This window comes from Eurypyga helias, unplaced genomic scaffold, assembly GCF_000690775.1.
Source record: "Eurypyga helias isolate BGI_N326 unplaced genomic scaffold, ASM69077v1 scaffold12371, whole genome shotgun sequence".
NCBI lineage: Eukaryota > Metazoa > Chordata > Aves > Eurypygiformes > Eurypygidae > Eurypyga > Eurypyga helias.
The window spans coordinates 10,269-20,316 of NW_010228973.1; the positions used below are offsets into that span (position 1 = coordinate 10,269).

At 43.2% G+C, this 10,048-nt stretch overlaps 1 pseudogene; it reads left to right on the forward strand.

The window, feature by feature from the left end:
• The window catches only part of LOC104516026, a 17,130-nt pseudogene extending 7,391 nt beyond the window's left edge, over positions 1–9,739 (forward strand).
• The last annotated feature ends 309 nt before the right edge of the window (positions 9,740–10,048 follow it).

Sequence of the window (10,048 nt, forward strand, 5' to 3'; positions counted from 1 at the left end):
TATGAGGTTGCAAAACCTCTAGCCATCGTATTCAAGAAGTCATGGTGGTCTGGTTAGGTTCCCGCTGACTGGAAAAGGGGAAACATAACCCCCATCCCTAAAAAGAGAAAAAAGGAGGATCCAGGGAACTACAGGCCAGTCAGTCTCACCTCTGCCTGGCAAAATCATGGAGCATATCCTCCTGGAAGTCATGCTGAGGCATATGGAAAATGAGGTGATTGGTGACAGCCAGCATGGCTTCACCAAGGGCTGATCGTGCCTGACTGATACGGTGGCATTCTGCCATGGGGTCATGACCCTGGTGGATAAAGGACAGGCAACCAATGTAATCTGCCTGGATTTATGCAAAGCATTCAATACTCACACTTATGTTTCCCCTTTTCCAGTCAGTGGGAACCGAACCAGGCTGCCCTGACTTCTCGAATATGATGGATTGATACACATGTATATATCTATGGATAAATACACATGTGGTGATGTGTGCTGTTCTTGCATGGCATTGTCAAGCCCAGAGTTGCTTGACTCTGCTTTTTAAGCTGCTTTAGAAAGCAGAGTTTGGATTGTCAGATTAGCTGTTGCCGTGATTTAAATTAATTTCAACTTTCTTTGGCACTCTGACAGAACTAGGCATGAGCTAAGGTCCACAGGACTCCTAAAACAGGTATGTGAACACATGTGTGAATTTGGAGCTCTGAAAACCTTAAGGTTATTGAAAAGTTCAAAAGGATAAGAAGCAACACTTATAGTGCACAACTGAAGCTTGAAGTGGGAATTTAGGTATGTTAAAAGATGATTCTTGATCTCGTCCTTGTTTTTAGGTTCCACCTGGTGCCATGGTTAACTACATCAAGAAGACTGACCCTCAATACCAACTGGTTGTCACGGGCTTCAGCCTGGGCAGAAACATGGTGTGCAGATACCTGGGAGAGAGCCAGGCCAATCAGGAGCGAGTCCTGTGCTGTGTCAGCATGTGCCAGGGGTCCTGAGGTGGGTCTGGAGACTTCTCAGTGTTGGTCTCTTCTGGGAACACAGGGGGGGCAGACCCTTGACAGGGTGTGTGTGGAAAAACTTTTGTTGATTTGGCAGCATGAATAATCTTTCTGTCAACAATGCCAAGAAGTTTTCTGTACCTTGCCAGGTACATACTGGCAGCTTCTGGTGTGTGTGTGTGAGCTGGCCTGTCTCATTACTACAGTGTCCTAAGAGGAGGCGTTCCCTGTGCCCTCCTGGTATAATTCACCAGGCAGGCTGGGCAGTATGACAGGCTGCTGACATGATGCCAGGTTTGCAAGCAGTAGTTTACACTTTCTCATCACTGAGAAGTATCCCTTGGTTCATAATAGTTTTTCTGGCTTCAGTGTGCAGTTTCATCTGGCAGCTCTTACCTGGGGAGACTGGAGAGACAGACAGCTCATACATTCTGTCCATGCTCCCTGCTTAGGATGTGTCACTGAAACGGTGCTGTGGGCTGATGAGGAGATAGAGAGGCACTTGCAACCAAGCTATACAATTTGGAAGGTGGGGAGAGGAAAGCTTAGCCTTAAAGCCGGCCTTAAACGTTAACCTGTGGTTCCCCACATGAAAGCTAAGGCTGTAGCACTTCGCAAGAGCTGTATTGGCTCCACCTAGTGTCAGGACTTGCATTTACTGGTGGACGATCTGGGTACAGCACTGCTGCCTGAAAACTGGTGGCTCAACTACTGTGCAGTAACTTTTCATGTATGCACAGTTAATGAAGATTAAAACAGTGTTAACTGGCTAAGATGCTGCTTTCATTTTTAACTGCCAGTATGTATGGACTGCTACTAAGGTATAGCTGACTTTACAGTAATTTAACTGCACTTTTGAGCCCTGAAAATATTTGAAAGGCAAAAGGGAGGGTCGAGACAAGAGTATTTGGGTCACAATCCTTTGGGCAGATAAAAATGGTGAAACTGTCAGCCTTGTAAGAGGCTTGCTGTGGAATTTGGCTTCCCAACCTGGTCAAGGTAGCTGTAATTCTTGAAGCATGTATAGGGACCAGTTTGATATTCAGCAGTTTGAAGACACCTTTTATGAGTTAAGCTCTTGCAGGTGAAAGTAAAAAGCTTTTCTGGAAGCATTAAGATGTGATTAAAAGCTTGATAGGCATGTCAGTAATATTCCAGCCTACCTAATCCCTTTTGAGATCAGATGTGGCTACTGATAGAAGCGTGTATAATCTGATAGATTCCCATGAGTTCACACCCTTAAAAGCTGAACAGACACATTCAGGAACAATTCTTCTGTTTTCTTTCAAGTTAAGTGTTCTTAGTTGTCTTGGTGTTCTGGCATGGAGCACAGAGCATATGTTTGAAGCCAGCTCCTCAATTGCAGCTATCAGGGTTTGCAAGGATCACATCTGGCAACAATTTGCTTGGTTCACCTTCTGCAATTACTCAATATTGTATTTCTGATCTCCAGAACGATGTTGTGAGTAATGGTGTTCCCTAAGCTGATTGCTCCAGGAGTATGTCATGATCTGCTGGTAGAATAGCAGGGCAAGGACAATTTGTTTAACAATACTCCACTTGGATATTCGTGTGGAAAAATAACAGCTGCTTGTCTGGGTTTAATGTGAGTCTTCAGTGGATTGTGTGGTTTCCTGAGCTTTTGACTCCACCTGCTGGAGAAACATCTACTAGCAAATTCGAGTCACGAATATCTGCTATGGGTTACTGGGCAATCAGCAAGAAGGCTTTTCAGATCTTGTCTCCCTACCGAATATCTACCACTGCTTTAAATGCCAATGTCGTGGTTTAGCCTTACCTAGCAATTAAGTACCACTCAGTTGCTCAATCACCTCCTCCTCCCCTGCCAGCACTAAGTGCAGGAGGAAAGTAGGAGGAAAAGACAAGGGAAGCTCATAAAATTGAGATAAGAACTATTTAGTAATATAAATGAAAACTATAGTAGTATTGTTAGTATCACTAAGTAATTAAAACAATAGAAAATAGATATGATACCGTAGCTCAACCATGCACTGACTGACACAGCTCCATCCCAAAGCAGTGATCCATCCAGAAGCCTGAGAATGGGGAGAAAACCCACCCTCGGACACCCCAAACCACTAACAAAAGACTGCTGCTCTGCTAACAAAGGCAGGTAAGGACCCAGCTATCAAGCTAGCCAAAAGCCTTTGCCTTTGAAACTGCGCATGCCCAGCTGCTCTGGGCCAGCCAGCTCTGTGTAGGAGAGGAGCTTGTTCCTGCCTGAAACCAGCAAAGCCAATTAGATGTTGCTTTCCCCTAGATTTTCAGCTAAGCAAATAACAGGGTAGGGAGGGCCTTGTTGCCCCAGTTACAGAAGTGGGTGAGGGGAGGTACAAAGCACTTCCAGGGGTAATAAGACTGGGCCTTCCTGGGCTTGTTCTGGTAGGTTAAAATAACTGGCCTCATCCCTCTGGGCTACATGAAAGTAGATTACCCTGGTAGATATGGCCAGTTAGTTTACAGTTCCACTGTCTTTTTATGTTAGTTTTTAAAGCCTTTATCCCCCTTTAGGAAGTGAAGGAAAAAGGTAGTGGTGAACACGGTGAACCAGGGATCTGAAAGCCCTTCTAGAGCATTAAGCATGAGTACCATAGGTGGGCATAATAAAGTAGCAGCAATTCTAGAATCTGCTAGAAGAATGAGACTATTTAATGAATTAACAGAGCCTGGGGATTGTGTTCCCTGAGGCTAACAAGGGACAAGTCTCCCTGTTCCTTAATCTCTGCCTGCAGAGGCTTGATTATGCTTCTTGATCTTACAGAACGCATCTTCACCATAGCTACAGGCTGTGGGGAGAGACCTCGGCTTTGAAACCTGTGCAGTCCTCAAAATACCAAGAGCTGCTTCTTCTATTCTTGCAGCTCTTCATGTTAGGAGTACTGCTGTACACCACAGGAACTGGAGGGAAATGTAGTAACTTCAGCTTCAAATGTCTTGTAATAACTATGTAGGTTTGCTTGGAAAATCTGTTGTGAAAAAAATGTGCATCTTCCTGTTTTCCTTCATTCCATGTCCTGGCATAAACATATGGTAGGTGTAGTCTGGATAGACAAAAAGATACAGAAGGCTTTTTTTTTTTAATTCCATATGCCAGCATGGCTTACTGCAAGAAAACATAGCTTGCTGTTGCTCTGGTAAGGGACTTGCAGGTTGTGGACTGGGAGGTCGGGTTAAACCTGCCGCAGTTCTCATGGTATGTTAATGTTTAAAAGGCAGGAGTAGTAGTAACTGAAACTTCTCCCAGCATTCTTATGTTGCTCAGTAAATGATTGCATGTTTCCTCAGTAACGGCAAACCTTGGGAAGATTAAAGCTATAACCTGCCCATGACCCTGCATGGCAAAGGGGTGCTGGTATCTGGCAGAGCTCACAGAAATCTGGATGACTGATTCTGTTTTAACAACAGATGAGCTTGTGAATTACTAGTCTGCTTTGAGAATGGGTAAAGATTTCGACTCGGATGCCACTTGCAGCTGCAACTAGTATTTAATCCTACATTTCCTGCCAATGAAGCTAAAACAATAATAGTGTCTGCACATATTGGAAACATCTGCACAAATTATTTCCTCTGCAGAGCTATATACACAATAGACAACACTTAGTTCAGCATCGGGTTTTAGTCTGTCCCTTGGTAGTCCCATTAAGTAAAATTCGATTTATGCAAAGGGATACTAAAATCCTCTTGTCAGCATTGCAGATCTTCACTGATGGCTCTTAAATGCTCTGGTCAAAACTGCTAATTCCTTTATGCAAAATGAGACTGCAGATCTCTTCCCTGATACTACCAAACTTCATCATAGTAGAAGTCTTTTCCTGGAAAAGGTTAAGCTGTGGCAGGGAACGCCTGGAGATTTGTTTACATAGCCTCTAGGCTGCCATAAGACACCACAGTGTATTAGTCTGATTGTTCTGCACTATGTAGGTGTCCTGGTTTAGCCTTATCTGGCAATTAAGTACCGCTCAGTCACTTCCTTTCCCTGTCCCGGGTTGGAGGAAAAGACAAGGAAAGCTCATAACGTGGAGATAAGAACTATTTAATAATATAAATTAATTAAAATTATAGTGATACTAATATTAACAATACTTACTACTACGAAGTAATAAAATCAATAGAAAATAGAATATGGTACAGTAGCTCAACCACGTGCTGACTGATACACAGCCAGGTCCCAAAGCAGCAGTCAGTCCTGAAGCCCGAGAGTGGGGAGAAACACACCCCCATTCCCACACACCCCAAATCACTAACAAAAGACTGCTGCTCTGTTAACAACCTGTTAAGAGCTAACAAAAGGAGGTAAGGACCCAGCTATTAAGCTAGCCAAAAGCCTTAATGATCTCTTCCAGACCACCTCAGAACACTGGGCGTGTGCACACCCAGCCTGACCACTGAGCCTGACCTACCAATGGAATGAGACAAATCTCTGGGCCAGCCAGCTCTGTGTAGGAGAAAAGTTTGTATCTGCCCAAAACCAGCACAGTAGGGCACAGGGAACGTCATGCAGTAGGATCAGTGTAGAAGATTTTATAACTTCCTCATGGCAATCAACATGAAGATGATCATCCTTTCTCATAGGTACTGCAGAACATCACTTACACTGATAGTATTGATTAGGTCAATTGCTATACTGGGTTTGTCTTCAGTCCTTTAAAACAGGACTTCTGAAGGATTGTGGACCAGTTCCTTGCTTGGTGGTCTTTAGACAAGCTAGCAGAGAATCAGAATGGTTTGGGTTGGAAGGGACCGTAAAGACCATCTAGTTCCAACCTTCCACTAGACCAGGTTGAGAAAGGGAGCCTGTGTCAGTCTCGTTCATTAACTGTAAAATATACAAACAAACTTTGGTGATCTGGTTAGAAGAAAGCAGGTTTTGTTTTCTTTTTGCCTTCTGAGGAATCTTGCTTAATGAATAAACAAGATGTGCTCAGGAAAACACTGCAATCACACTTCAAAGTGGAGTATTTGGCATCTGCTTCACTTCTAGCCAAAGAATTCCCTATTCAAGGAGACTCTTGTTCTGCCACCAACCTGAGGTGATCGGCTATTCGGGGCTGCTGCTTATCAAATAAGGAAATAGACTGTAGCTAAGACTTCTAGCAGCTCTTCTAAAAAGAGCATGTAACCAGCAAAATACTTAGTGTTGCTCTTTCTGGTGTGCTGGTGTCCTTGTAGGATCCCTGTGCTGCTGTTGTGATCCGTGGTGCTTTCATAACAAAGGAATGTGTGAACACACACCTTAAACAGGTGGTGTGTTCAGTGTTCTTTTCCTCCATCAAAAGTTCCCTGGGTGGTACTTTCTAGGGCAATAAATGTTTTAGTACCTCGTGTACATCTGAAGTTGCCTGACTCAAGGGAAAAGGAGAGGAGTATCTAAGGCCCATTTCAGTTAAGAGCATGTGTCACTTGCTAACTTTTGGTTCATTGTTTACACTCCTGTGCAGTGTGCAACACTTGTATGAGGCGTCAGGGCAGCTGATGTGTAGGATGATCCATATAATTAATTCCAGATTGACAAACATTTAGACAATTTAACCAAATTTAACGTGTGAAGTTAAGTAAGCTCCCATTAAAAGGTACTTAAATTCATAACCCAGAAAAAGCCAGTGCTGGCTTGAAGGCAAGTCTTTTAAACTTTTTTCCCTAATCACTTGTGCCCTGAGGCAACTCCCCCATACCATATCAAACCAAGCTTCCCTCCTGCTCTGCCTTGCAGCTCCTCTGAAAGGGAATAAAAACCCCTTTTCAACTTGTGGCTTTTGTCCTGTTTGTTAGGGGAGCTGTTTGTTCTGGTAAAGAAACACATCCTCTCCTGAGGGCTGTAACTAATTATGACAAGTGTCCATAGTAAATAGCTTTCTGCTAAGGTAATGCCCCAAGTAATTTGTGCTGTGTGAGCTAACCTAATATCTGTGCTGGGGAGACTTTAGGACCAGGTGGCGAAGGAGATGCTGTGCTTAGGACTGCTAGTGCTCTTACTCAAGCCACCCGTGGGTTTGGTATGAAACCTAAGGACCCTCCCTCTGGCATGCAGCCACTGTTCCAAATACCCTTAGTGCTGTCTGTTCTGGGAATACTCTTTCTAGAGGCACTTCATGCAGTTTTTCAGTATAACAGGAAAATATTTTTTCGATGAAGAGGCTGCTAGGGTTTCTGTTATGCTCTGCTGCAGAGGGAAGTGGACAAATAAGCTGGGCTTGTTCCCAAGGAAGGCTCAAATATATGTAGCCCACTTCTAGTTTTATCTTGTCAAACCTGGTAAACTCAGTTGTCTTTGAACAAGTCATGGCTTTTCTGCCCCTGTTTTCTGATTTGGATGTCTTTCATGGTGTTACTTTTTCAGGCAGCTCTCTTCAGAGATAACATGAAGAAGCCACAAAGCCTGTCAGATGCTGATCTGAACCAACTCTGTACAGCAACATCCCTTATGCAGATTGCTGATAATGTAATGTTTTCGTGAAGCTCTCTCCAGAGATAACATGAAAAAGCCACAAAGCCTGTCAGATGCTGATCTGAACCAACTCTGTACAGCAACATCCCTTATGCAGATTGCTGATAATGTAATGAGGTATGGGGGGCTCTGTAGAACTCTGAAAGTACCTTCTCTTTCAAGTGTTGCTCTTGCATGTCTCTTGCTGTACCTATAGGAATCTGCTGAAATACAGTGCTGACAACCTCAAATTCTTCCTTTAACTGAATAAAGTTACCAGAAAAGAAAAAGAAACACTTTATAGTAATAAGGTCATAGTCACAGCTTCTGTAAAATCATCCAGGAAGTATTTATTTGTCAGTAACATTTGAACCTGCAGCCTTTAGTAATGTAGGAAGAGGCCAGGTCTACCTGCAAGCTCTAGCAACAACCAGTGCAGAATGTGGAAGATGGTTCAGAACTGCTCATCAATGTCCATAGCTCTGCTTGAATTGCAAAAAAACCTTCTCCCCAAAAAACACTACTGCCTCCTTAATAAACAGAGTTGGCTGAGATAATACAGCCTTTATATTTGTCAAATTAACACCTAAACAAGCTCTCTGCTTTATTAAGCAGTAGCCTGTTACCACCTGTGTCCTTGAGAACAGCCTAGGACTTTCCTCAGTGGCAGTGTTACACCATGGCATGGTCTGTATTGGGCATTGACACCTCTTCAGAGTGGAGCTGTCAGCTATACAGCTATAACACTTTTGGCTGACTGGGAGTATCGCTGTCTGCTTTTTAAAAGCCGTTCCTAGGGAAATCTCCCTACTTATCCCTGCAGCCTTTCTTGATTTGGCCAACAACTATGATGTTTCTTCAAAAAAAAAAAAGAGCACTTTAGTGTAGTTTTACTGAATTCTTGATTTGGGATGGACTGCTAAGGTTTTGGTAAAGAACTGGAACTACAGGGAATGCTGGGTGGTGTGTAGGCAGGCCCTTTGTCCAGTATGTTTGAGGTTCATAAACTGTGGTGATTTTGTATTTGAAAAGGTTTCTGAGGTAAAGATGGAAAAGTTTTTTTTTTTCACTCCATATGTACAAGTGGGATACTTTTAAAAGAGATTCCATGAAGGCTGCTAGACTTCAACTTGCATGTTTAACTTGCCCATGCTATCACAATGTTTGAGTACGCACAGAAAGCATAAAGGCATGTGCTGCCAAAGGCGAGTTTTGCATAGACACTGGGTAGAAAAAAAACATTGTGAAAATTGAGGCATCATTCCTATCTCTGCATAGATGTCCTCACTTGAAATCGAGTTGCATGGGTGCTAGAAGCAGATGATTGCAATGAGTTTTCTCTGGTTTAGGTAGTTCCATGGCTACAGTTCCCTGAAGGAATACTAAGAGGAAAGCTGCCTGCATTTCTTGCACAAGGTAAGCTCTTGCAATAGAGACTGCTCTTGTACCTTCATTTTCCTACTGCAGAGAAAATGCTGCATGGTTTCTGTTGTTGATACCTAGACACAGCTGTCTTATCTGGGGTTTTCAGAAATAATCAGGCACCTCTAACACTGGGGCCAAATGCTCTGGCCTCTTTAAGAGCTTATAACTTAGGCACCCAAGTGATCTAGATAAAGCCATGTGTTTGGCTGAACTGATCTGAATGTATGAGGCTAAGGTGGTAAATAGATAGTGGCAGTTTCAAGGGTAGAAATGCATACTAGATACTCTGGAAGAGACTCGGGAGGCTATCTGGCAGGCAGATGCTTAGCAGATCAGTTTTGCAGAAGTGAAACTGGAAGATAAATTCTTGATCTACTGAGCCAGAGGATGGAGACGTTCCAAGGGAGTTTCCTGGACTGTAACCAAGGTGTCAGTAATAGAGCTGGCACTGGCTGCCTGATGTGCAAAGCAATGCAGAGAAAAAAAGGGTGTAGTTATTTGAATTCTGAGAATGGGAAGATCTGTGACTCAATCTCTATTTGCTCTGATGCACTCCTGCCCCTTTCATACAATTGAGTTAAAAAGTAATAAAATTGAGTTCTGCAGTGTGTACCACTGTTGAAAAGTCACCAGCCTTAATTTTTGATTTTCAGCTTTTCTGATGCTTCAGGTACAGGGCATCTATGAAATAAAATGTCTTAGTTGAGTTAATCCAAGATGCTTTTACAGGTGGTAGACTGAAATTCAAATGCCAACTCCTTTTTTTTTTTTCTCTTCTGCCATGTTTCTTGATACAGACCTATGTTCCTCTTCTGTTGGTTAACGCTGCTGCTGACCCTCTTGTGCATGAGTTGTCTATCAATTCCAAGAGCTCTTTCAGGTATGTTGAAACAGTTTGCTCCAGCTGTGCATGTTGGTGTACCTGCGGCTTCCTTACCACATGATCCATGCTTGCAAAGCAGCTTGTCTTGCCTCCATACATCTGTAATCCTGTGGTAGGTGTACTAAGCCTCTTTGAATCATCAGTTGGTAGAACTAACACGGCTAACCTTGAGCAGGAAGAGCTCGACACCTTTCATGCACCTTCTGTTTGGTCTTGTGTCGATAACCAGCAGGTTACATCTGGGTTACATTCTTGAATGGAAAAATGCTTCCTTGTGTCTTCATTCCTCATTCTGATTTAGTAGAA